The following is a 25,676-nucleotide window of genomic DNA, read 5'->3' as shown; positions in this document are numbered from 1 at the left end:
TTTGCATGGTAAATCTTTTTCCATCCTTTCACTCTTAGTCTATGTGAGTCTTTATGGGTGAGGTGGGTCTCTTGAAGGTAACCTATAGTTGGGTCCTCCTTTTTAATCCAGTCAGCCAGTCTGTGTCTTTTGATTGGTGAATTGAAGCCTTTTACATTAAGAGTTGTTATTGAAAAGTGTTGATTTATTCCTAGCATTTTATTGATTATTGTTTGGCTGTCTTAGGTGTCTTTTATTCCTTGCTTTCTGATTTACTGTTTGTTTTCTGTATTTGTTGGTTCCTTGGGTTGTAGATAGCCTTTTTGTTTGTTTGTTTTCTCTTCATGAATGCCATTTTTATTATAGTAGTGGGTTTTGATTTTTCTTGGGTTTTTATGGCAGTGGTAGTTATTTTTCAGGAACCAAACCCAGTACTCCCTTGAGAATTTCTTGTAAGGGTGGTCATGTGGTGGTGAAGTCCCGCAGTTTTTCTTTGTCTGAGAAATATACTATTTGTCCTTCATTTCGGAAGGATAGCCTTGCACGGTAGAGTATTCTCCGCTGGCAATCTCTGTCTTTTAGTATTTTGAATATATCATCCCATTCCTTTCTGGCTTTTGGGGTTTGTGATGGAAAATATGAGGGAGCCCCAAGCCTGGTTGGGGCTCCCTCATAGGTGATTTGACGCTTCTCTCTTGCAGCTTTTAAGATTCTCTCTTTGTCTTTGAGTTTTGCCAATTTGACTATAACATGTCTTGGAAAAGACCTTTTTGGGTTGAATACGTTTGGAGATTGTTGAGCTTCTTGGATCTGAAGATCTGTGACTTTTCCTATACCTGGGAAGTTTTCTGCCACTATTTTGTTGAATATGTTTTCAATGCAATCTCCTTTTTCCTCCCCTTCTGGAATACCCATGACTCGGATATTTGAGTGCTTAAGGTTGTCTGATATCTCTCTCAGATTTACTTCAATGCCTTTGATTCTTTTTTCTTTTTTTTCGTCTGCCTGTGTTATTTCACACAGCCCATCTTCAAGTTCAGAGGTTCTCTCTTCAACTTCGACAAGCCTGCTGGTTAAACTCTCCGTTGTGTTTTTTATTTGGCTGAATAAATTCTTCAGTTCGGCAAGTTCTGCTACATTTTTTTTCAGGGCATTGATTTCCTTGTACATTTCCTCTTTCAGGTCCTGTATACTTTTCCTCCTTTCATCATGATGAGTGGCTGAGTTTTCTTGTATCTCATTCAGTTTCCTTAGAATCCTTACTTGTCAGTCATTTCAAGGGCTTTTGTTCTATAGGATCCAGAGCTTGAGAGTTATTACCCTTAGGTGGTGTACTTTCTTGATTTTTCGTATTTCTAGTATCTTTTCTTTGATGTTTATTCATTGTGGCAGGGGTTCCACAGTCTACAGGTTTGACGCTACTGTTTGACTTAGATATTGCTGGGGTTGCCAATTTGGTATGGCTACCTCAGTGACTGCTCAGTTGGCCACTAGGGCCTTGCGTGTGTGGTTGCCTCGGGTCTTGGGACTCTTCAGGGAGCCACCTCCCTGGTCAGCTTGGACTTGGCTGGGCTGCTGGGTCACGGGGCTGTACCGCAGGGTGTCGCTCCTGTCGCTCCTGCCGCTGCCGCCACTCATGCCACTGCCGCCAGCTCTGCTGCCGCCGCTACCGCTGATGCTGCTTCCCCCACCGCTACCGCTGCCGCTGCCGCCGGCTCCTCCGCTGCTGCCACTCTGTTAAAACCCTAATCGCACCGTATGCACAAGTTCCTCCTTTGCTATGACGTGAGCTCCGGGGAGCCAGCGGCCCACGACTAACCCATTTTCGCGTCCCCAGCTTCACCTTCTGCAATATTTGTTTTTAATGGCTAAGAACCTACACCGATATATATTCTGCTGAATTCTTAAAATTTAAAAAAATGGACAGAATTAAACATTTTTGAAGGAAAAGGTAGATATAAATTAATTGAAAAGTTGTTAAATTTATAATTTCAGACTTCTCCATAATATGAATGAATGCAAAAAAAATCAAGATACTGGTTTCTAATAAGTGCCTGGCCTTAAAGATTCTTACTCAGTAAATCTGGAGTGAGGCTGTTGGAGCAAGCAGGACTGAAGCCATTTTGGGACCTAAAAGATTTTTTGTTTGTTTGTTTGTTTGTTTTTCTCAGCATGCATTTCTCTGAGTTCCTTCTTTCCCCATGGTTATTTGTTATTTTGAACCTTGGTTATGGGGCAAGATGACATTATTTATGTGAATGTTAAAGTTGTTTTCCAGTCAGCCTGCTGCTGCACATTTGCACGCACCATCTAAGGAAACCAAGGCAGACATCAGTAACGCCATGCTGCTTCCACCCTCCAGCAGGACCCTGGGATAACAAGGATGGGAGCAGAAACCAGGCAGATCTAGGCAAGACTGCACCTGGCCCCTTGCATGTCCCCCTCCCTCCCGTTTTTCATTTCCCACGTTCCATTCCCTCAGCTCCTCTCTTTAAAACCCACCCTGAAACCCTAAAGTGGGGAGAGAGTTCTAGTCTGTCTCCTCAGACGTCTGATAATATGCTTCCTGCCTCACACCAGCACTTGGGACTGATGAGTCTTTTTCTGGGTGGCAAGTGGCAGGACCTGGATGCCAGTAAGACTCAGACATATATACTCATGACATCATTAGAAGTTGTGTAAATCTCTTCACAGAAAGGTCTATGTTGCCAAAACTACAACTGCAGCTATCACACTGTTATAGATGCTATATACAATTATTTATATCTCGTGTGTGTGTGTGTGTGTGTGGCTGACTGGTACAGGGACCAAACCCTGGACCTTGGTGTTATCAGCATCACGTTCTAACCAAATGAGCTAACCGGCCAGGCCTCTTTAGCTTCTCTCACACCGCAAAAATGAAGACCTTTTCTACACTTTCAGAGGAATCTCATTTGAAAAGAATTAAAATAACAGAAGCAAATATTTTTTAGTGTACTGTATAATTTGCAGAGCATTTTCCATATATTACCTCATTTAATAACCCTTTAATCCAGATTAGAAGAAATCATTATTTCCATTATGAAGAGACTGAAGAAGCGAGAAGCTGTGCAGTATTGCAGGGGTCCATGTGCAACTGAAACGCAGAACTGAGCGCGTGTATCAGCACTTCCACTGCTGAGATTCTGGCTTCCTCCGCGCTCTGGCACGTGCTGCTTCATATCTGTATTAACGGTGCTTACTGATTCTCACTAACTGTTTTTTTTTTTCTTTCCTTTTTTGTCTTTTTTACTGACTGGTAACGGGATCGCAACCTACCGGCAACGGGATCACAACCCTCGGTGTTGCGCCCGCACCGTGCTCAGCCAGTGAGCAGTAACTGGTCTCCACATGGGATCCGAACCCTCGGCGGGAGCGCTGCTGTGCTCCCAAGCGGTGCACTCTACAGTGCGCTACCAGGCCGGCCCTCACTAACTGTTTTTAAAAATGCACGTGACTATGTTAATAACACTTTTGTCTCCCCCCCCCCTGCTTATTTATTTATTTATTTATCTATCTATTTATTTATTTATTACCTAATTTTACTTCCAAAACTTCCTTACGATCTCCGAAATTTTCCCAACGCACTGGGGGAAGAGCTATGTTTCCCTCAGTAGCAAATTTTAACACTTGTAATGTGTTTGATGTTACAATATAACGTGTAAAATGCTAACTTTAGACCTGGCTGCCTGCTAAGAGTTTTCTGAGAAAAGAGGGCGGTGACCAGTGGCACTGGCTGTGAAAGCAGTGGGGTTGGGCTGAAGAAGGGGCCTTTCAACTTTTCATTTCATTCTTTTGACTGTTTGTATTTTGCGAAGGTAAATGGGCTAATTGGCTCTTCGTTTACTTGTCCTCAGACCAGCACCCGTTCCAAACCTGGTGATAATCACGTGGGGTTAGAGGTGGGACAAGCTGGCAGGACAGAGGACCGAGCAAGAGATGTGTAGACTGATCCCGGAGCTGCGTTCATCTCAGGAGGGCGGATAGGAAGAAAGTGGGTCGGTCGATCGGTGGAGGAGAGGACTCTGGAGATGATGCAGCATTTCCCATGCGGAAAGAGAGTTGCACTGCGGGAGGGAGCCCTCCGTAAAGAGGGCGGTGGCCGGTGATGGATTGATCCCTGAGTGTCTAGGAACGACGTGGACAGGTCTAACCTGAACCGGCTGTGGTCCGAATGTGATGGGCGGGTTCCACCCTGCTCTGACCGGGAGAAGTCCTAGGGGTCTAGTGCAGCAGCGGCTGGCAAAGGGAGCAGCTGTCGGCTCTGAGCCAGAGCTCTTTCCTTTACTGTGTGTGTGCGCGTGTGCGTGCGTGCGTGCACGTGAGTGCGTGCTTGTGTGTGCGTGCGTGCTTGTGTGTGCTTGTGTGTGTGCGTGTATGCGTGCGCGTGTGCGTGCGTGCTTGTGTGTGCGCGTGTGTGTGCTTGTGTGTGTGCACGCGTGTGTGTGCTTGTGTGTGCGTGTGCGCGTGTGCGTGCGTGTGTGTTGGTGCGTGCGCGTGTGCGTGTGTGTGTGTGTTTTAGATTTGGACACTTAAATAGGTGATCCCAATTTACAGTCTCACCAAAAGTAGGTTTGTTTCCCCACACATTGGCATAATCAGTCTTTGAAGTATGAGTATGTGATGATTTTATAGAAGGAAAATTACATCATATCATTTGAGTCACTGTGTATTAAGTTAATTTCAGTTTGTCATTTCAGGTGTAAGTGTGAAGAGGGTGAGGTGTTAGCAACCTGCGAGTTTTCTCAGGGAGTAGTTGACTGATGGAAATCTTTTCGTCTTCTTTTTGGCAGCTGGCGATACTGGGACCCAAACCCATGGCCTTGGTGTTGTAAGGCTGCGCTCTCACCAGCTCAGCTAACTGGGCAGCCCTGATTGAAATCCTGATGAGTTTTTGAACCGTGTTTCAGACATGGTGCAGCAGTGTACGAGTGTTACCGGCGCCCGGGACCCACTGCTCTGCACTCCGAAACAAGACTTGTCAGTCCCAAATGTTGGTGTGAGGCAGCAAGTTTATTATCAGACATCTGAGGAGACAGACTGGAACTGTCTCCCCACTTTGGGGTTTTGGGGGTTTTAAAGAGGAGCTGAGGGAATGGAACGTGGGAAGTGAAAAGCAGGAGGGAAGGGGACGTGCGAGAGGCCAGGTGCGGTCTCACCTAGACCCATCTGGTTTCTGCTCCTGTCCCTGTTATCTCACGGTCCTGCTGGAGGGGTGGAAGCAGCATAGCTTTAATTGACATCTTCTTTGGTTTCCCTTAAATAGTACTTGCAAGTTTGCAGCTCCAGGCTGGCTGGAAAACAACTTTCCACGTTCACGTAAATACTGTCATCTTGCCTAATAACCAAGGTTCAAAATATCAGATAACCAGAGAAAAGAGGGAACTCAGACAAATGAATGCTAAGAAAACAAACAAAAAAAAAAACCTGTGTCCTTTTAAAATCGTTTAGAGCCCATATGGTTTTAGGTCCCAACCTGGCTTCATTCCTGCTCACTCCAACGCGAAGTTTATAATAACAACGATATAAAAAAAAAAAAAAAAAACAGGGAAAAGTAGAGACAATTAAATTTTCAACTCTAATAAGGCCAAAACATTAAACGTTGATCCATTTGCCTACGCTGGCACCCATCCATCATATGCTGCTGAACTGATTCAGCGATAAGCCTGGGTTTTCAAGGCAGACAAGTACAGCCTATTCAGATGGGTCTTTGAAGTATTTCTAAGTAACAAAAAAAGTGTGTACCCTTGACGGGGCCGTGCACAGCACAGAAGACACAAAACAGATTCGCCTGCATATTTTTGACCTATGTCACTATTTGATAGAAAATAGAAGAAAAGTGAAGAAAACTTTAGAAGTTTTGTTTTAAACTAGATCTTCTGTGATTTTTTTTTTTAATTGGAGGTAGAAAAATACTTTAGAAGAAGCCACTTCGTGGTAAAATTGCTGAAAGAGCAGACTGGTGGAAAAGGCCGTTATATTTCCCAGATGTGTTTATCTCTTTTGGAGGTTGGTGGGGGGTGGCAGCTGGCCAGTGTGGGGATCCAAACCCTTGACCTTTAGTGTTACCAGCATCAGGCTCTAACCAAGTGAGCAAACTTGTCAGCCCTCAAATGTGTTTATTTCCGTTACGGCTAAGGGTATTGGAGAAAGAAAAATGAAGAAAAGAAGAATAAAGGCACTGAACAGACAGACTGTGATGCAAAGCAAGATGCCAGCGTCAGGAGGCGTCTTCTGAGAAGGCCCTTCAGGCACAACTCTGCCTCCTAGTGGACAGCATGGTGCATGCGGGCTGTCACTTCTGCCAGGAGCCTTACAGCTGTGCTACCTGATCCTCTGGTCTCATAGAAAACTATCTATGCATTTTTTATGCATGCAGGAAGCAAACTTACGGTTAACAATTTTTTATTTATTTATTTATTTTTGGTGCTGGCTGGTGTACGTTAACGATTCTATCTACTCATTTACACACATGGAATCAGAGAGTGTGAATTCAAACTTGTGGAATGTGTGGCCGATTTTGTGAGAACATTTTGAGGTGGCTGGTTCAAGGTATAACCCTAAATACACTGTGATTGGATACAATGACTTTTCTTTTTGTTTTGGAGTTTTATCAGGAGCTCTCAACTTGAAGAGAAGGGGCGAGATGCTCTACATAGGATGTGCTGAGAGATTATGATAAGCTGTTATTAGCTTATTGCCTACTTGAAATGTCTGTAAGAGGTAAAGAGAGTGATCAGGAAAGGTAATAGAACTTCTTTAGAGAGAGTTGGCAGTGGGCTTTTCTTCCTACCCAGCCCCCACACCAGCCTTACCCTTTGGTGGAAGAAAGGGCTGCTGCTTTGTTAGTCCCAGCCAAGTGAAGAGAGTTGTGGAGAATCGCTCACTGAGCTTGACTTTTGTGGTTGGGGATATGACTCATGTGGCATCTGACTGAAGCTTGACAGTGTCTAAACATGCCAGGCAATGAGAAGTTGTCCCTGGTGGCTAAGTGTGGGCAGAAGGTCTCTGCAGGGAGTGTCTTTGCTGGCAGGCCGATCAGGTAAAGGTAAGCCAGGTGTCTGACCATTTAATAGGGTCTGTATTTGGGCTGTCATGGGCTTGTCAGAGTTGCTGCCTGTGGCTTCACAGGCCATTATCCTAGCAGCTCTTTTTGAAAGGGACACTGACCACCAAAAGCCCCGGAGTTGAGTCTCACAGGCCAGCTGTAAGAGGCATAGCTCTTATAATGCAGATTCAGGGAAAAGGCACCCATGGGGAGACATCTTAACAACCTACAAAAAATGCTTTGGAATCGTTTCATCCAGAAGTGTGATCTCTGCCACAGCCAGGGGCAGGCACGGCACAGTTACAATCATACCAGTGAGGGTAGAACTTTGTTCTTTTTCTTTCTTTTCGGGGCAGCTGGCCGGTAAGGAGATCCGAACCCTTGACCTTGGTGTTACCTACCCCATGCCCTAACCAACTGAGCTAGCTGGCCACCCCTGTCCTTTTTTCTTTAATCTGCCTGTCACCTCCCTGTGTCAGAACCCTGAGTGTCCTGCAGGAGAGAGAGAAGAAAAAGCAAGGAAGAGAGAAGAAAGCAGGCAACATCCTCCCCTCCTCCACTGTAAACATCTAAGCCCAAGTAAGGCCTGACTTGGAGGAAGAGGGGACACGCTTTTAATTAAGTGAAGCAATAAAGTATTTATTTGGATCAGACTGGATTTGTACGTACCTGTATAAAAGTAAATTAATTTGTTAGTGACTAAGGGAGACTGGAAAGGCTCTGGGATCTGCCTGAGATTTCCTCTAGGGTCAGGGCAGAGCAATTCAACACAACAGGTTAAAGGGGCAGTTATTTTATTTTATTTATTTATTTTTGGTGGCTGGCCCATACAGGGATTGAACCAACTGAGCTACCCAGCCAGCCCTAAAGGGACAGATATTGAGAAAGAATAAATCACCTGTTCACACCTTCCAAGTCCACCTCATCCAAAAGCAGTTATGCTCTGATGACTAGTTCATTCCCTAACAGATGCAGCACATGGAAATAGGAATTTAACTCTGGGCAGAGGATCGTGGAGCAGAGGCTAGAGAAGCCTTAGACCGGTGAGAACTGAAATGGAATGTAATCATCTAATGATGATTAGAGCTACATCACATATTTTCCCCATTTTATGTATAAGGAAGCTGACACCTTGAGAGGGTAAGTGACATGTAGGTTGCACAGCAGAATGTGGCAGAGACTGAAAAGGAGCCAAACCTATTTGGCTCCAAATCCCAAATGGAAGGAGGACTTGACCCAGCAGTGATTCATGCAGTGGGGAAGGAGGTGCTCGGGATTCGTGTCAATATTGTGAACTGGAGATAGAACAGTTCTGCCGGGTGGAATAGTTTTATCTGTGCGAAACCAACCACGTGAATGAATGGAGAAAATGGAGAGTAGCTTTCATTCTGCAGAGCCTGCATTTCGCAGGGATAGTGATTGGGATTGATAATACATTTGCAAGGGACCTTAGGTTTTTTCAGGTTTGGGCTTTTCTAGAAAACAGACTTTTTCCAGGCTTTAAAAAATACATATTCATCTGGGAAATTCTCCTTTATTAAAAAAAAAAAAATCTGTAAGACTGGTAATCTGTGATCATTATCAGACTGAGTGGTTCCTGATGTCCGGTGAGTGATCTAGTCCTGCATATTACACAGGTCCACTATCTGTGAGCACAAATAACTGGAACGGCACGCCGATTAACACGGCGGTTTCTGTCCTGTTGTTGTTCTTAATCTATACTGTATTATCTACAAATATACACATATGTATTCCACTATTGCAACCTGAAAAAAAGACCACTATGTTTTTTATTCCATACTCGTGGTTGTTATTTAAAAAGCAAAATTATGCTCTATCTAGTTGTATAATATTATATGATACTTTGCTGTGTACAATTCCAAGGGCCTCACAACATTGTTTAGCTTTCCTAAGTATATATAAATGCATATACATTTCCTAAGTATATATAATTGCATATACATTTATGCATACATAAGCCTGTGGCCAGTGGCTTCCATTTTCTTTTTTTTTTTCCTTTTCCTATCTAGGCAGTTATTTTCTTCAAATCATATTTTCGAGCCAAAATATTGTCTCTCTGGGCCGGCCCGTGGCTCACTCGGGAGAGTGTGGTGCTGATAACACCAAGGCCACGGGTTCGGATCCCTATATAGGGATGGCCGGTTAGCTCAATGGGTGAGCGTGGTGCTGACAACACCAAAGTCAAGGGTTAAGATCCCCTTACCGGTCATCTTTAAAAAAAAAAAAAAAAAAAAATCGTCTCTCCTGTTCTCTGATAAATGTGATCCAGACTGTTGTGATTGGCGTATGAAAGCTGGCCAGACCATGGGAACTGCTCAGCATCCTAGGAGCACAGTTATGTCCTAGAGCCGAGGTTTGCAGCATGCTTTATTTTTCCCTGACCTTGTATTGGAGACGAGCATCAGGCCTTTTGGAGCAGATCACGAATGCTCTCTTTTATGAATTTATTTTAAAAATCTGTGATCTGCCAGGGAAACCTTGGGGCTGTCTTAGCCCTCTCATGAACAGACACTGAGTAGACCCAGTTTTCCTTAATGGTTTGCCGTGTCCAAGAACTTACTAGAAAGCAGGGCATGCAATTGTCTCAGTTCTCATCTCTCTTAAAATAGGACATTCTCTCACACTCCCAAATGTTGGAGTCTGTCTGAGGCGGAGTCAAGATATAGGCCTCTTCACTGACATTACACTCTCTTATGTAGTAGCCAAGGGAACACATCCCCTTCAACCCCCTGAAGGTTCCCTGAAAAATTAGCCAGTAAGCAGATTAATATGAAAAAAAGACATAACAAATTTTATTTTCTTAAAATGCTAGGAGAGGGAAATGCCCTGGGAATCACAAGAGTAATTTTCTAATTTTCTACTGGGGTACAGAGCTTCTATACACATCCTGCTAGGGACAGGGGAGATGGGGTGTGGGAGGAAATGATTCTCAAGGGGACTCAGTGGTCCTGGAGAATGTACAATGGCTGGGGACAAAGTCTATTTGGCCCACAGAGCAGACAATGACTGGTAAATGATTCTCTTCAAAGAGAAGGACCAAGATAGAAGAAAATGGTTTGTGACAAAAGTTTGTCCAGGTGTGTTGACAGACTCCAGTCTTTCTTCTTGTGATAGGAGTTAAGTTAATGAAAACTCAGGGAAAGAACCAGAGGTCATTGTTGTCTTCTTTGCTGGGTCGGGACTTTAGGCAGATAAGGGAACAGCTTCATCCTGTGCTTTGGAGAGTGACGGAGAATTGAGGGACAGGAGTGGGGAGGGTGGGAAGGTCAGAGAGACCTTGAGGCTGCTTCTTTATTCCAGCATGTCAAAGCACCATATTTTGGGGTGATGGCTTTCTGCACCCCAGCACTTTTTACTTAGACTCCAAATTCCCCTGCATTCTCCACCTGTCCAAGTGCCTTTGATCTAAATGCACTAAAGAAGCGGAGTAGGGCAAAGCTAGCTCGGCTTCAACACAGCTCCTTTAAATCTCGTGTATCTTAAATCAAAATGCACACTGGACATAGAAGCTCAGAACTGGGGCATTTTTATTCTTGGGCTCTGCAGTGCCTGAGCTGGGAGAAAGGCCTTCCACAAGTAAATGAGCTGTGGCTGAAGGACACGTAGTCAGGGGACACAGCCATTGATTCTTTGCATGTCATCCTGCCTCAGTGTGACCAGTGATGGGAATTCTCTCGTTTCTAGGTTGGTGCATGGTGGTTCCACCAATGGAAACAGAAGGTTTAGAAGGAGAATCAGGGGGATGTGTGAATTTGTGTTAGATGTTATGAGTTTGCAGCTACAGTTGCAGACGTAGCTCTGGCGGTTGGAGACAGACCTCAGGGGAGGTTGGAGGCAGACAGTAAACTTGGGAGTCATCGACGTGGTTCTGAATGATGAGTGGATGAGAAACATCCAGAGAGACGCTTAAGATGGCAAGACCGGTGTTCAGAGGATGCTTCTATGGGGAACAGGAGCATAAAGGGTGAAAATGTGTCTGGCTGTATGAAGACCATCGCTGGCCATCTTAATGTGAACGTTTTCTGTAGCGCTGGGGAAATGAACTAGGAAATATAGATAAGCCTGTTCCGAAGTCAGAGGAGGGGAGAGACGGGTGAGACTTTTGTTGTTCGTTGTTACGTTTTGTCAGAACAGCCTCGAGCACATTTATAGGCTAAAGAGAAAGGAAGAAAAAGTGTCTGGATCAGAAGCATTAAGGGCTCCGGTGAATGGTGGGCCTTACCCAGAAGGGAGAGGAGGCAGGTGGCAAAGAGTCCTCGCCTTCACGTTGGACCCCACAGGTGGGGGAAGTGGTTGATGAGAGCCACACACGGTGGCCTCTGTTTCCTCCATGATGTAGGAAGAGGGACATCTACTTACACAAAGGGCCAGGGTTACACGGCTGATGCGAGAGTTAATGAATATCAGCAGCAATATTAATTAGTGTTTTTGAATGTCTGCTATTTAATAATATGCAATTAAGATGAGGATATTAGATAAGTTTTTTTGGTGGCTGGCTGGTCCGGGGATCTGAACCTTTGACCTTGGTACAACACCGTGCTCTAACCCACTGAGCTAACCAGCAAGCCCAGAACATTAAGTGATTTTATCTAACATTTAAAACAATCCTATGAGACAGAAACCATTCCAACCCTGATTTTATGAATGAGGCAGCTGAAGCATAGGGCAGGTCAGTAACTTGCAGTTCACAGCACAGCTAAGTGGCAAAGCCTGGAGAGGAGGAAGGCTGTCTGACTCCAAATCCCAAAAGTAAAAGGGATGTCACTTAGGGAATGAAAGAGATTGTCCCTGGGGGTTCTGAGAATTGTGACATATTTCTGTTCTGACCTACCTAGCTGTACATGGTACATCAACAGAAGGTTTTGCATTGCCAGAGTAAAAAAGTATAGGGTAAAAAAGAACGATACAGGCAAGTGTTGAAAACAAGGTGCATCTGAATCTTTCCAGCCACAGGGGAAATCCTGCCAAAATGCAGATACATAAGCCTTCTGAACTCTCTGTGGGGCACGTTTACTCAAACAACGAATCCGCTCAACAACGACCTGATGAAGGCGTGGGCACAGAGGGCAGGCAGCACGGATTTTCTGGTACATGTTTCCTCACACAAGCCGCTCACAGCTCTTCTGTTGGAGGAGAACAGCCATATGGAATTATCGGGATGGGACGAAAACCCAGACCCTCTGCCAGTGCGTGGCCCTGTCCTCCCGCCGCCCTCCCCCACCGCCCAGTGCTTCTCCAACGTCCCAGGCTTAATAATCCCCAGGAGGGCTTGCTGAAACCGGGGGTCCTGGGACCCACCCCAGTTTCCAGTTCCGTAGTTAGGGGGGAAGCTGGAAAATGTGCCTGTCTGATAAGCTCCCAGCGAGGCCGGTGCTGCTGGCCCGGGGACTGCACTCAGAACAGCAGCTCGAGCTTGCTGCACCATGTCACATGCCATCTGGAGTTTTACAAAAGGAGATTGTTGGGTTAGATTAGAACAGTGGGCTATCTTTTGTTTTGTTTTAGCAGGACACAGTTGTTAAGCCTTAAACAAGCTAATGCCTGAAGGGGAGATGACCCTGCAGCTCACCACTAAGGACCCCCCAGAGTTTGCTTCAGAGACTGAAGAGCAAACAGTTGTAACTTTTGGAGCAATAGCAGCTAAACATAACAGGGAAACACAGGGGCCAAAAAGTGTGGTACCTTTTTTCACTCATCATAAAAGTCACTGCTGACACTCCTATAACAGGTTCACAAGAGAAAAGCACAACAAATGTATTTAATCAAAGGTTTACATGACATGGGAGCCTTCAAAAAAATGCAGACCTAAAGACTCAGGGGACACTGTCTGTGCTGAGGTCCCACGCAGAGATGGGATTGGACAGAAAAGGCGTGATCTAATGCTAGTAGACTGAGGGGGACCCAGCAAGCCTGTCTGTCCAGATTCTTCCTGGGCTCTGTGCCGCGTTCCTTCCTCCCAGGTACGGGGCAGGGCCCCTCTGGAATGAGGTTTTATGACCTACAATTAGACAAGGTAAGTCAGAGAATTTCTTTATGGCCGGCTCCTACACAGAAAGGCAGTAGGCTAGGGTAATATTTCTAGTTTCTGGGACCTGCCTCCAGGAAGAGGAATTCTAGTTTCTACGGCCTGTCTTGTGGGAGAAAGGGGAGCAGGAGGCAGGAGGGCAGGAGAAGGTCAGAGAGAGGTTTGCTCCTGAGGCCCTTCCAGTGGCCTTCGCCAAAATGCCAGACTTTGGGGCATCATTTTCTGAGCTTGAATGCACGGATAGCTGAGAGCTGTGCTTATTTGAATTGTGATCAATTTTAAAAATCGGGTTTTGGCTCCAGTATTCTTTTCATCAGAGCAGTGATGTTAAGAATCATCCAAAGCTACTGTTCAGGATTTTTCTACAGAACAAGTTTCAGGAAAATTCAGTGTACAAAGGTACAATCAGGCAATCATAGAAAAAGACTTCAGAGGTCGGCCCTAGTGATGAAATTTGTTTTCAGGCATTCTCCCAGTAACTCTAATTCCATCAGCAACTCTAACTGGTCAAATTCAGGTAACAGTCATAATGTATTTTCACATGTACTTGAGAAAATGTCCTGGTGTTCCAGATGCCGGCAGCTTCTAAATATAAAATATAAATGACCAGAGATCCATTTTGCAGAGAGGCACTCCTAGTATCTTTATTGAGTTCTGGAGTTCCCTTCTCATAGGAACCCCCAATATGTGAAAGACTTAAATTAAAAAAAAAAAATACACACACACACACACACACACACACACATTTAACGGAGATGTAAACTTTGCCATACAGGGTAACCTAATGTCTGAAATCAGCAAAAATAGTGGAGAGGAGGAATAGGCCTTCAAGAAATACAACTGTGTTGGAGTTGAAAATTGTTCCTTGAGAAAAATCCTCTGTAATTTGGTGAAAGGCACCTTACTACCATTTTAATGCCAAATATACTCTTCTTTTTATTTTTTTTATTTTTATTTATTTATTTATTTTTTTTAAAGATGACCGGTAAGGGGATCTTAACCCTTGACTTGGTGTTGTCAGCACCACGCTCAGCCAGTGAGCGAACCGGCCATCCCTATGTGGGATCCGAACCCAGGGCCTTGGTGTTATCAGCACCGCAATCTACCGAGTGAGCCACGGGCCGGCCCATACTCTTCTTTTTAAAACACCGGGAACAAATGTAATGTTCCTTTTGACCCTGGGACTCACCTGCTGGGGACGCTCTTAATCTTCCGTTTCTATGTCAAACGCAAGATAGTTCAGGTCAGGCCTCTAGTCCTACAGATGTGCCTGGGGCCATCTCAGTTTAACTCCAGGAGTCCCTTAATGCCTGTATAAAGGTATACCGTACTATAAACATTACATCATACACTTGTACTTGTAGCTCCGACAACTGGAGGGAAACACAAGATGTTCGGGAGGGTTCTTTCTGAGTAATTGGATTGCAGGTGATATGAATTTCTTCTTCCCACTTTTTGTATTATTTAAATTCTCCATGGTGAAAAATGTAATACTTTTAATATGTAGGCAAAATACTATTCGTTTTAACTTTAAGGCTTGTGATGATTATAGTTAGATTTTAGTGCTGCCATTTCTGATGAATATCTACTGCAATCAGAGAAACCCACATCACTTTTCCCGGATTGTTAAGTCACCCCCCAGCCCCACAAAGGAACTGCGCAGTACATTGGATGTCTCAGTGAAGACTGCTGCTAAGATTGCCCTGAACCCACACCCATCCAGATTTCAGGATTAAAAGAGCCTAAGAAATACTAAAAACATATACAGCAAACATGCAAACAAACAGCAGCAGACTCTTGATCACAAGTAACATTTATACACCAATTCCAGAGGCCACACGGGGCAGGTATTTTTCAGTGATCGCTGAGTTTGTTCTGCACCCAGCACGTGTTGGGGTACAGCATGAAGCTAATCCTCATCTCCAAGCAGCAGATGGGGCAGCCAGACGTGAAGAGCTTGCCGAGAAGGAAGGCAGAGAGCCAGGTCAGTCGGAGATTCTTCGGGACAGATGAAGACTACTAAATGTGGGCCTTTGGCTTGGAGGCTAACACATGCCCAACTCTTGACTCAGACCTGATAGAATTTCTCACTCCTGCGTGGTTCCACCTCACAGGCGCACATGGTGAGGGTATTTTGGGAGTGGTATAGATGAGCTAGAAGTCTGTTAAAAGCAATGCCCAGAGAGAACTCCACAACGGAGAGTACTGTTTCCTAACACTTGTGACTCTTATGTCTACAGGCTATTTTTTATCCACTCACCAAAAAAGCAGAAAATTTGTTTTTAACCAGGAATTTTATAGCAGGAAAGGAGTCAGCAGAGAGACTTAAGAATCTGAATTTACTACGCACACACACACATACACATGATAAAAAAATATGTTCCCACAACAACTACCTTCATCCCTCATGTACTCATGTGCTTAGATGGGCGCTGTGAGCTATGATTGTAGAAGGAAAATAAAATAAATGCTATCCCTAGAGGAAAATCACTCCCTCTACATTTTTTATTGTAGCCAGTTTAGCTGCTGAAAGCATACTTGTTTGGTTTAGAGTAAAAATACTGCACTACTGCTTTCTGCTCATAACACCCAAAGTTCGTAGAAGAGTTGTGTATTCTCAGTCTCCCCCACAACGCCCCCCCTTTTTTCTGTGTCTGGCCAGTACAAGTCACTGTTCTTCACCTTCCGTCACATGTTCTCAACCAATATTTGTTCAATAAATAGAGGCCAAGAGTAACATATAAAGGTAAGAACAATAGTCAGAAAAATCACTACAAGGGAAAATAGAAATTTGATTAGAATAAGAAGATCAGGAAATAAAAGGTGTGGGGGGAAGAAGACACAACAATGCCTTGAAGTTGTTAAGGCAAGTGAACAGATGTGGGGGGGGGAGAGAGGGGGCAGAGGAACGGGTAAAGGGACATGAAAATCAACTACAATGTATATTGAGAAGTTAAAATTTAAAAAAAGTTCATGAATAAAAAAATGATAAAAATAAATATGAAGATCAGGTTGAGAAACAGATACAAATATTAGAATCAGAAGATGTGATTCAATTTATAAAGACAAGTTGGTTCAAAGGCTAAGAAACACCTGTTTTCCAAAGCAAAAAGAGAGAAGTTAATAAGAAATTTGTTTTATTATCCTCAGGTAAAAATATACTTATATTTTCAGGGAAATCAAACTTTTCCTAGAATCCAATCGAGAAATGATTTGGAAAGAGTAATGTGATCATTATTAACAACAACAGCATTTGTTCCATGAATGTATTTCTGGGACACAGTTTTGAAATCTTATCATAAGCATATAGAAATATGTTCTTTTTTTTTTTTTTTAGCACAAGCACAATATGCATAGCAGAGAAAATATAAATAAGAATTGTTAACATAAAGATTTAAAAGATTGAGGACCCAACATAGTTGTGTTTGACATTGCTCCAATGTTATCTGAATTTCAGATAATGGTTTCTACCAGCTTCTGTTCTAGTAGCTGGGTTAGAAGGCAGGCTGTGTATAAGGAATGGTATTCAGTAATCCAAAGTCCATGGACAGTTTGTATCCACATAATCAGACGCCAATTCAGATCAGATTCTTTGACAAAAGCAAGAAAAAGCAAATTTAGTCAATTGAGGAAGAAAGGAGCATTCTGACTGTTCAAAGAATTGTCAGAAAAGCAGAAGAGGCCACTATCCTTTGAAAAAGGACAAAGAACAGGGGAGATTTCATCAGAAACCACAGCCAAGGTCATATGCCAGAAATACTGGGGATAAGGCAATGGGGACACCGGAAATCACCACCACCGGATTCAGCAGTCACTGGTTACTATTGCCACAAAAGTCTCCATATTACTTCTGACAGGTATTTCCAGAAACTGACGAGACAAGTGAGCTAGTAATACTGTAGGCATTTCTGAACCACATCTTTCTCCTATAAAATATTAACCAGCAGGGCCGGCCCGTGGCTCACTCGGTAGATTGCGGTGCTGATAACACCAAGGCCACGGGTTCGGATCCCATATAGGGATGGCCGGTTTGCTCACTGGCTGAGCATGGTGCTGACAACACCAAGCCAAGGGTTGAGATCCCCTTACCGGTCATCTTTAAAAAAAAAAAAAAAAAAAAAAAATATTAACCAGCGAAGCCTAGAACTTTGGTTTGTTGATGGGGAAGCTCACATAAAAATCTAAATACGATCTTTAAAAAATGAGTAAGTTTTGGGAGAAGGGAAATATAAGATTTGCATTTTAGAAAAAAAAAAACTCCTTGGGAATTATGGGGAGGGTATCATTGAAGGACAAGGCAAGGGGTGACTCAAGGTGGCCATCACAGTAATTACGAATAGGAAGTAATCTCGGCTACACAATGGCAGTAATTGAAGAAAAACATGGGCAAGAAGTTTGGAGAAATAATTAGGAGGTAAAATCAACAAAACGTGGTGACTAAAGGCTAATGGCCGAAGGTGGGAAGAAGACGTGGTCGTGTTAAGTTATAAAGAATGGCTCCCAGTTTTTTGGTTTGTATATGGTTGTGATAAAAGACAGGGGTCCTAATTTAAATTTTCAACATGTGAATGTGAGGTGTCTTTGGGACAATTACAGGGAAATTGCAGTTGGACTCAGGAGAGAAGTGAGGCCTGAAAAAGACCCTAACGATGACAGTGATTTTAAATTAATGTGTGTATAGGGAATCTGGAAACCATCAGAGTGGTTGAGATTGTCAAGGAAAAGAATACACAGGGAAGAAAGAAGTAGGCCAAAGACGGACGGAGTTCAAGTGCACAGCGGCATGTGTTGGTTGGGCCAGATGATAGGATCCAGTGAACAGTCCTGGGAGGAATGGCCAGGGAGTTGCGGGGCACTGCGGGGTATAACGGTTACATACTGTATGTACATAGTTATTTACAACGGTAGGAGTGGAAGGCGAAGGGCACAGATAATGCCAACATGCAGGAATGGCCAAAAACGTCAAAAACGCTGGAGAGAAGACTTGAACAGAGTCCACTGGATTCAGCATTTGAGAGGTAATTAGTGACCTTAGGTAGACTTCTGACCATACTGGGCAGACAGTTAAGTGACTGGGCAGTAAACACTGTGTACTAGTCCATTTTTGTTGCTTATCACAAAATACATTGAGCTGGGTGATTTATAAAGAAAAGCGAAATTTATTGCTTACAGGTTCTGAGGCTGGGAAGTCCAAAGTCCCTCTGATGGTGGCGACAGCGACCCAGGGGTCTCACATTGCAAGCTGGAGGAAGCAGAGACAGCAGAGAGCAAGACATAGCTTCTCATTCACTCTCTTTTAAAGCACTCAGAATAACGCCCCTGACCACCATTTTTAATCCATCCCTAAGGCATGATCCTACAATCTAATCACCTCTTCAAGGCTCCACCTTTCAGTTACCAAAATAGGATTTCCCACCCTCTTAACAGTCACAATGGGGTCTAAGTTTCTAATACATAAAACTTGGGGGACACAATTTTAGCTTCAGTGAGTTTTGGGGGGACATAATTCAATCCACTACAACTGGGCAGTGTGAAAAACACAGGTGATGGAGTCAGACAACTGGGAGCAAATTCAGTGTTACTACATTATGTAACACAGGGAGGGGGGCAAATTGCCTAATTTATTTGAATGTCTGGTTCCTCATCTGCAAAATAAGAAAAAAAATACCTGATTGAGAAATGTCATAAACTCACAAGTCCCATATCTTCAGGACGTGGCTCTCTACTGGTCTATTTCCAGAGCTTAATATTTTACCTGGTACCTAGCAAATGCTTAATTATTTTTTCTGACTTTGTAGTGTTTAATACAATTCAGTTCCTAGTTAAAGGCACAAGACAACATTTAATGAAAATAATCATATCAATTGACCTAGAAATCAAATGGAAATAGATATGAATACAATCTCCAAAATCCATCTTTTCTAGTAAACAATCATTTATTCAAAGTTATACAAGAAGGATTAAAGTCTTCTGTGACATAAAACCATTTCAAGTAGTTTCATGTCTCAGCCAAGCAAGAGGAGAGAGGGTGAAAGAGTAAGTCAGGTAACCCCACGCGGGCAGCTGGGCAGTGACATCAGATTCAACAGCAGCACCCTCCTCCCGCCCCACCCACTGTCCTCCCTGATTATCTGTGTATTAGTAGCAGCATACCTAGGGCCATTTTAATGCCATTTGCCATGTTATTAATGTCGATGACTCCTTTTTATTTTTCTCATACATTTCTTTTGCTGTGTTAATAAATGCCTTTTCTACACTGGAAGTGATCTTAGCAGAAATTTCCATGAAGATAAGTCTATATTCCTGTGCAAAAGTTTCACCCTTTTTTTTTCTTCTTTTCTAGATTCTAAATCCCTTTTATTTCCCATAAGCACAAGGACCATGTTGAGATTGGAATGCTGGCAGGCATCCCCTAGCCAGTTGTCCAGTGGTTGATCATCTCTGTCCTTGTGATATCAGACACCAGTGAAGCCCCTGCCACACCTCTGCAGTAGGCCCTCGTGTGGAAGGGAAAGACCCCGGCCCTGCCCTGTCCATCCCATTTCTGAAGTCTTATCTGTTTCTCAACAATAGTTATCATTCGAGCACTGGACTCTACACCAATAGTAAGGTCATGCCCTGGCTGAAACCTCTTGTCTGTGCATTGTAGCAGTAGGTATGATTTACCAACACCAGTGTCGCCTACGCTGATGGACTTGAAGAGACAGGCATAGGTCCTGGCCTCGGCCTCTCGGTGCCGGGCACTCAGCTCTTCCCGCAGCCCAAGAGTGCGGGGCCACCCAGCTCAATACGAACAGCTGCGCCTCCACCCCGCCTCCACTCTTAATTTTTGTTTCGTGAATACACATTTTTGATCTAAACGATTATAAATTGACACAACTGTGGCAGCAGCGGATGTATGAGAATACCAGGGGGAAACTACATAAGTTTGTGGGGAGGTGTAAGGCCAGTGGAGTATTTTTAAAATACAAGAAAATTTGTAAATTTTTAGTGTACAAAAGATAAGGTATTATTCTAGGGGAAGTGATTGAAGATGTGGTTAGTACGAGTGAGGGGCCAGAGATGAGGGGTGCAGCTGCAGGATCCTGGAGGAAGAGGAGGGAAAAATAGAAATGGTCGTCCTTTAGAGGACAATAGAAATATTATCAAATAATCAAGGGAAAGATGTAGGAATTATTAGAGGCTGAGCTTTTGAAATCAGCACTGAGAAAACTGAGACGGATCTTCACAAGAATACCTAAATGCGTTCAGAGTTTGAAGTTCGCAATTATAAATACGTTGTACTACCACTGCACGTAAATGTGTAGTTTGGGCTAGCCAGGTGTAAATGTGGAGACACCAGGCTTACTATATTTTTACAATTTTGAGTTTAGAAGGTGTAAAGCAGGGCTGGGTGTGGAGCTCACAGACCCCTCGAGCCCATTCACAAACCCTTCACACGCAGGTGACCAGCAAAAAGGTCCTTGGAGCCTTGGCTGAAGAAGAAACAGTCTTTATTCATCACACACACGTCTAGGAGCTGGGCAGTACAAAGGTGAAACAGAAAACTGCTACCTGCCAAGTCCAGAGAAAAACTGAGCAGCTGCCAGCACAGTAAACACGCTCTATTGTTAGACACAGCTCTCTGCCACAGCCTGCTCCCAAACTGCAGAGCACACAAAAGCATTAGCTAGAAAGATACATGGGTGCACATGCACACTAACTCCACCCACACAACCTCCTTACAGGAAATGTCGGGGAGCCTAACTAAATTATCCTATTTTCCCCACAGAAGGGTTGGTGGAATAGGAGAATCATAAGATCAGTTGAAGGTCCTACTGAGGCTTTACCAAGAACAGGAAGTAGAAGATGCTGATAAATTAGTTAAAAATGGAGCAGGGGAGGGGATAAGAACCGCAGATCTTTCTTACTTAGAAAAAGGACTGAAAGAAGGAACTGCCTGAGGCTGATGTGATCGTAGGTTGTGGTCAGACAGTGGGAAGTGTTCACTTATGCAATCAGTTTGGGTGAAGACATACCCCTAGACCAGAGCTGTAAAGAAAAGTAGTAGCATATTTCTGACTAACAGAATAATAAATGGGTATTAGAGGAAAAGGGGTTTGAAAATGGAGGGAGCAAAAGGAAAATAAAATATAATCACCTTTCCCACCAGTCAGATACAAAAGTTTGGGTTTTTTCCTTTTCATTGTTTTTAATAAATACATACTTGTTTACTTGGGCAATATCAACAAAATTGTGAAAACAATGTATATTATATACTGCTTTTTGGGATTTTCAAATTTTATTTTTTAATTTTTTTAGTGCTGGTGAGTACAGGGATTTTGACTTTGACTTTGACTTTGGTGTCATCAGCACCACACTCTACTGCTTTACTGAGTGAGCAACTGGCCAGCCATCTTGAGACCATTTGATGTTTATTTTTTGAGAATACTAGTAAGCACTTACTTCTTTACCTTCTTAAACCCTTTAGCAATTTTCTCTTTTTTTTTTCACATATTGTATCAAGGATATTTTCTTGTCATTAAGTATTTTTTTAAATATATGAATTTTAGTGGGTGTATAATATTGTATTTTGTGGACCACTGGCATCGTTCATCGGTTCCTTATGGTAAGACATTTGTGCTTTATCTTTACAAATAATACAACTACCCATCACAAATATTATTATACATATTTTACCAATTTCTAATTCAAATGAGAGGCGTTGCCTATGGTTTAAACAGAATTCCTGGGTTTAACCGTCACATTCTCATAGACGTGGAACACGTCCCACAGTAGCACGGGGCACCAGCCTGGAAAGTGAGCAAGAACATTTGCACACAGCTGATATCATTGCACACAGCTGATACCGTCCGGACTGAAAGTCGAAACACCAGAAAAACCAGGTACATACCAGGTTCCAGGAAACCACATGTCAGCTGGGTGTCAGTGTACACAGGCACTTTGTGTACTCGGTGTTGGCTCCATGGTTATGACTGCTTCATGTGTCAAGAAGGTGTGTGGTCCACTGGGTTATCCTCTATACCAGGACATTTTTGCAGTTGGGTTTGTTGTTCAGATTCCCATTCATGGGAGTGGTAGGTAGTATGAATTGTAATGAACACTTGTCCAAGCAGTGAGGATTATGTAGTTCATTCATAGGAAGGTCTTGCCCAGTCCTGGTAAGTTAGGAATGGGGACACAGTCGTATGGGACTCCATGGGATAGAGGACTTGTCCCGTGAAAGATTTGGTTAAAGACAACTGGTAAGAGCTTGACAGGATGAGATGATATTATTATCACTGGTTACCCATACTTTAATTTTAAATAAATCTCAATCCAGTTTGCTTCCTTTATTTTTTTGTTTTTCTTGTGTCTGGCTGGTACAGGGCCAGTTTTCATATTTGGCGTGGCTCTCAAAGTCATTAGTGCAAAAAGTAAGACTTGGAGGCAATTACATTTGTGTTATTATAGATTTCAGCTATTTTGCTTATTACAGTTCTTTGCTCTTCTCAGATGCGTCTGTGCTTGAGTATAAAAATGACAGTGCAAAAATTGTTTTGCACTGAAATTTGTAGAGTTGTGTGACTGTGAGACACTTTCTTCTGCCCTCAGTACGAAAACAGGCAATCTCCAGTGAGCGATTAAGCTGTTTCTTTTTAACTATAATTAGATCTTCTACAACAGTAGGATTTTTTATTTTTTTGGCAGCTGGTCTATGGGGATCCAAACCCTTGACCTTGATGTTATCACACACCATGCTCTAACCAAATGACACACTTTTATACATCCACAAAAAAAACTAAAACCAAAACAAATTTTAAAAACCATATATTTACCAGACAATATGCACAGATCCATTTACCTTTTTTAATTTTTTAATTTTTTATTTTTTTGACAGCTGGCTGGTGTGGAAATGAAATTCATTGGAAAATATGGAAAAGTGTTGGGAAAATGGAACAATGTGGTCAGGCTCCCCTTGCCTCAGAGCCAGTTCGGGGCAGTTCAGTAAACATTGTGTGGGTAGAGTGAGTGCGCATGGGCCGCTTTGGCTGGTGTTTTACTGCCTTAGGCGCCCGCCCTGTGCAGCCGTGTTTTTTCCAGACCTGCAGCTTCCAAGGACTGTGTGGCCAGTTACTTAGCATATAGACCTGCGTGAAGGGGTCTGGTGACCGAGCCTGGCATGTGAAGGGTTTGTGACCTAGTCTGTGAATGGGCTTGAGGGCTCTGGGAGCTCCAGACCCAGCCATAGCTCAACCATCAGCCCAGTCGGTGCAGGATTACTGGCAGGTAAAAGAGCTGCTACAACTAGCATGGTCGCCTAGCTTTACAATTGGTGTCACGAACGGGATTAAGAGCTAGACAATTGGTGCTGTGAGGATTCCAGGCCTTAGCTGTACCCTCGCAGTAGCCCTTGTCATAGCCAGACAAATTGGCGACGTCGGCAGGATTACTACAGACAAAAAGGACCTGCAGGGTTGGCCGCATTGCAATAACTGCCTTACCAGTTTCCTACAGCACGACTTTAACAAATAAGGCACCCCAGTTTGTAAAATTTTAAAGTTGATAAAGTTGTCTTAGCCAAGTTGTCTTAGCCTGAGTTATCAACCCTAGTTTATCCATATGAGACACAGAGCACATGCTTAAATGAGGAGCATCAATCTAAGAGTTGCCAAGTTATCCATAGAAGTCACCATAGATTATACGATTGCAAAAGTCAGTTTGGTTTTTGTCCATTATTTTTTTTCTTAGTCCAGGCTTGAGCTAATATATTTTCCACATTCTTAAGAAAGGTATTAGGAGGAATGTTTTTATTGTAATAAGAAAATAGATAAGCCAATGTGTTTTCTTTCAGACTACATTATTAATTCCCTTTAAAAAAATTGCAATATAAATATTTTGTAATTAAGTTATTATGGTAAAGATCCAGGGCCGGCCCGGTGGCGCACTGGATAGTGCGCCGCTTGGGAAGCGCGGCAGCGCTCCCGTCCGAGGGTTCGGATCCCACATACAGACCGGCTCCCGCTCACTGGCTGAGCGAGGCGCGGGAGCAACGCCGAGGCTTGCGATCCCGTCGCCGGTCCCCGGTCCGGTACGGGGGCAACACTGAGGGTTGCGATCCGTTGCCGGACACGGAAAAAAGACAAAAAGACAAAAAAAAAAAAAAAAAAAGACAATTGATTTATAGGGATTAAATAGAAAGGTTCAAATATACTTTTTTTAGAGTATATAAAAAATTTCATATATAAATGTATATATATGTTTATATATATAAATATATATATATAATTTATATATATATAAATTATATATATATATATATAAAAATATATAAATGTATATAAAAAATGTTTTCATAATAAAGAAAACAACCTTGCATAATTCTACTTAATATGTGATTAAATTACTTGGTGTGATTCAGAACTTAGCCCAGGAAGAAGAACACTGGTCAGCTGACATGGGAGCTGGGAAATTCCTAGGATATCGCCCTATCCCCAAGAAGGACAACTTACTTTGAATAACTGGGAATTGGCTGCCCAGGAAAGCCAGGGTTTCTATTCATCAGTAAACAAAAGTTATTGAATGACTGACTGACGGAGAAGAGAAAAAAAAAAAAAAAAAAAAAAAAAAAAAAAAAAAAAAAAAAAAAAAAAAAAAAAAAATAGAAAAAAAGAAAAAAAAAAAAAAAAAAAAAAAAAAGATCCAAGTGAATCTTCTTATCAGTATGCATAGTATCATTTGTTTTACAGAAGACACTTTTAATCTCTCCTCAATGTGATATCAGAAAAATACAAAAGAAATAGATCAAATGATATCTCAGAATTTTATATAATTAACAGACAATAGCAAAAATGAATGGGTAAAACTAATAACTACAATCTTTTGAGGTTTTACCTATGTCTCTAATTTAGCTCTGTTTTCACTGGCGCTTTCTGTCGATATTTATCTTTAATGATGTGTAGATTTATCTTTAATGATGCCTTGAACTCAGCCTTTTATTATTATTTAAATAGAGAATTTCCTTTACTTTTAAAAGCTAATTAAGGACAGAAATTGTAACCAAATTAATATTAAATAATCATCAAATACTTTTGGACTTTGCACCAAATTTTAAATGGACCAATTCTCGTAGGTCCATATTTTAGAATGTGTTCTAGGGTCATTGAGAACCAATTCATAATAAACTAGCACATTTCATTTGCCTTATGATATTTATATTACATTTGGGTATCACCCAATACCTTCAATTTTTGGCCCATCTTCAGAGGTTTTATCTCACACTTAAAATAAGGTAAGAATCTACAAAGTTATAGCTATAAAAGCCACCAGTCTTCTAAATTACAGCTATATTCTTTGATATCTGCCCTATCAACACAAAGTCAATTTTGAGGAATTATCTAGTAGACAGTATTATAAGATGTGCCAAAGTGTAAGATATGGTTATGCCAAAATTCAGTCTGTCTAAACATTTAGTTTCCTACAAGGACCTGATTAGGATCAGTAATTATTTTTCTTTGCCTTGGGTTTGTCAGTATGGAAGCAAACTAATGTGGTTCCCAGGACCTTACTGATGTACATTAATTTGTTAGAGGCAGGTAATTCTAG

The 25,676-nt window shown here is 42.5% G+C and overlaps 1 pseudogene; it reads right to left on the bottom strand.

Moving 5' to 3' along the window:
• Positions 1-19,218: 19,218 nt before the first annotated feature.
• LOC103601079 lies at positions 19,219-19,797 on the bottom strand (annotated as a pseudogene).
• Between the last annotated feature and the right edge of the window lie 5,879 nt (positions 19,798-25,676).

This window comes from Galeopterus variegatus, unplaced genomic scaffold (genome assembly GCF_000696425.1).
Source record: "Galeopterus variegatus unplaced genomic scaffold, G_variegatus-3.0.2 Scaffold3578, whole genome shotgun sequence".
Classification (NCBI taxonomy): Eukaryota; Metazoa; Chordata; class Mammalia; order Dermoptera; family Cynocephalidae; genus Galeopterus; species Galeopterus variegatus.
Note: the sequence above shows the minus strand (reverse complement) of the source record. Positions and strands in the feature narration are given on the sequence as shown.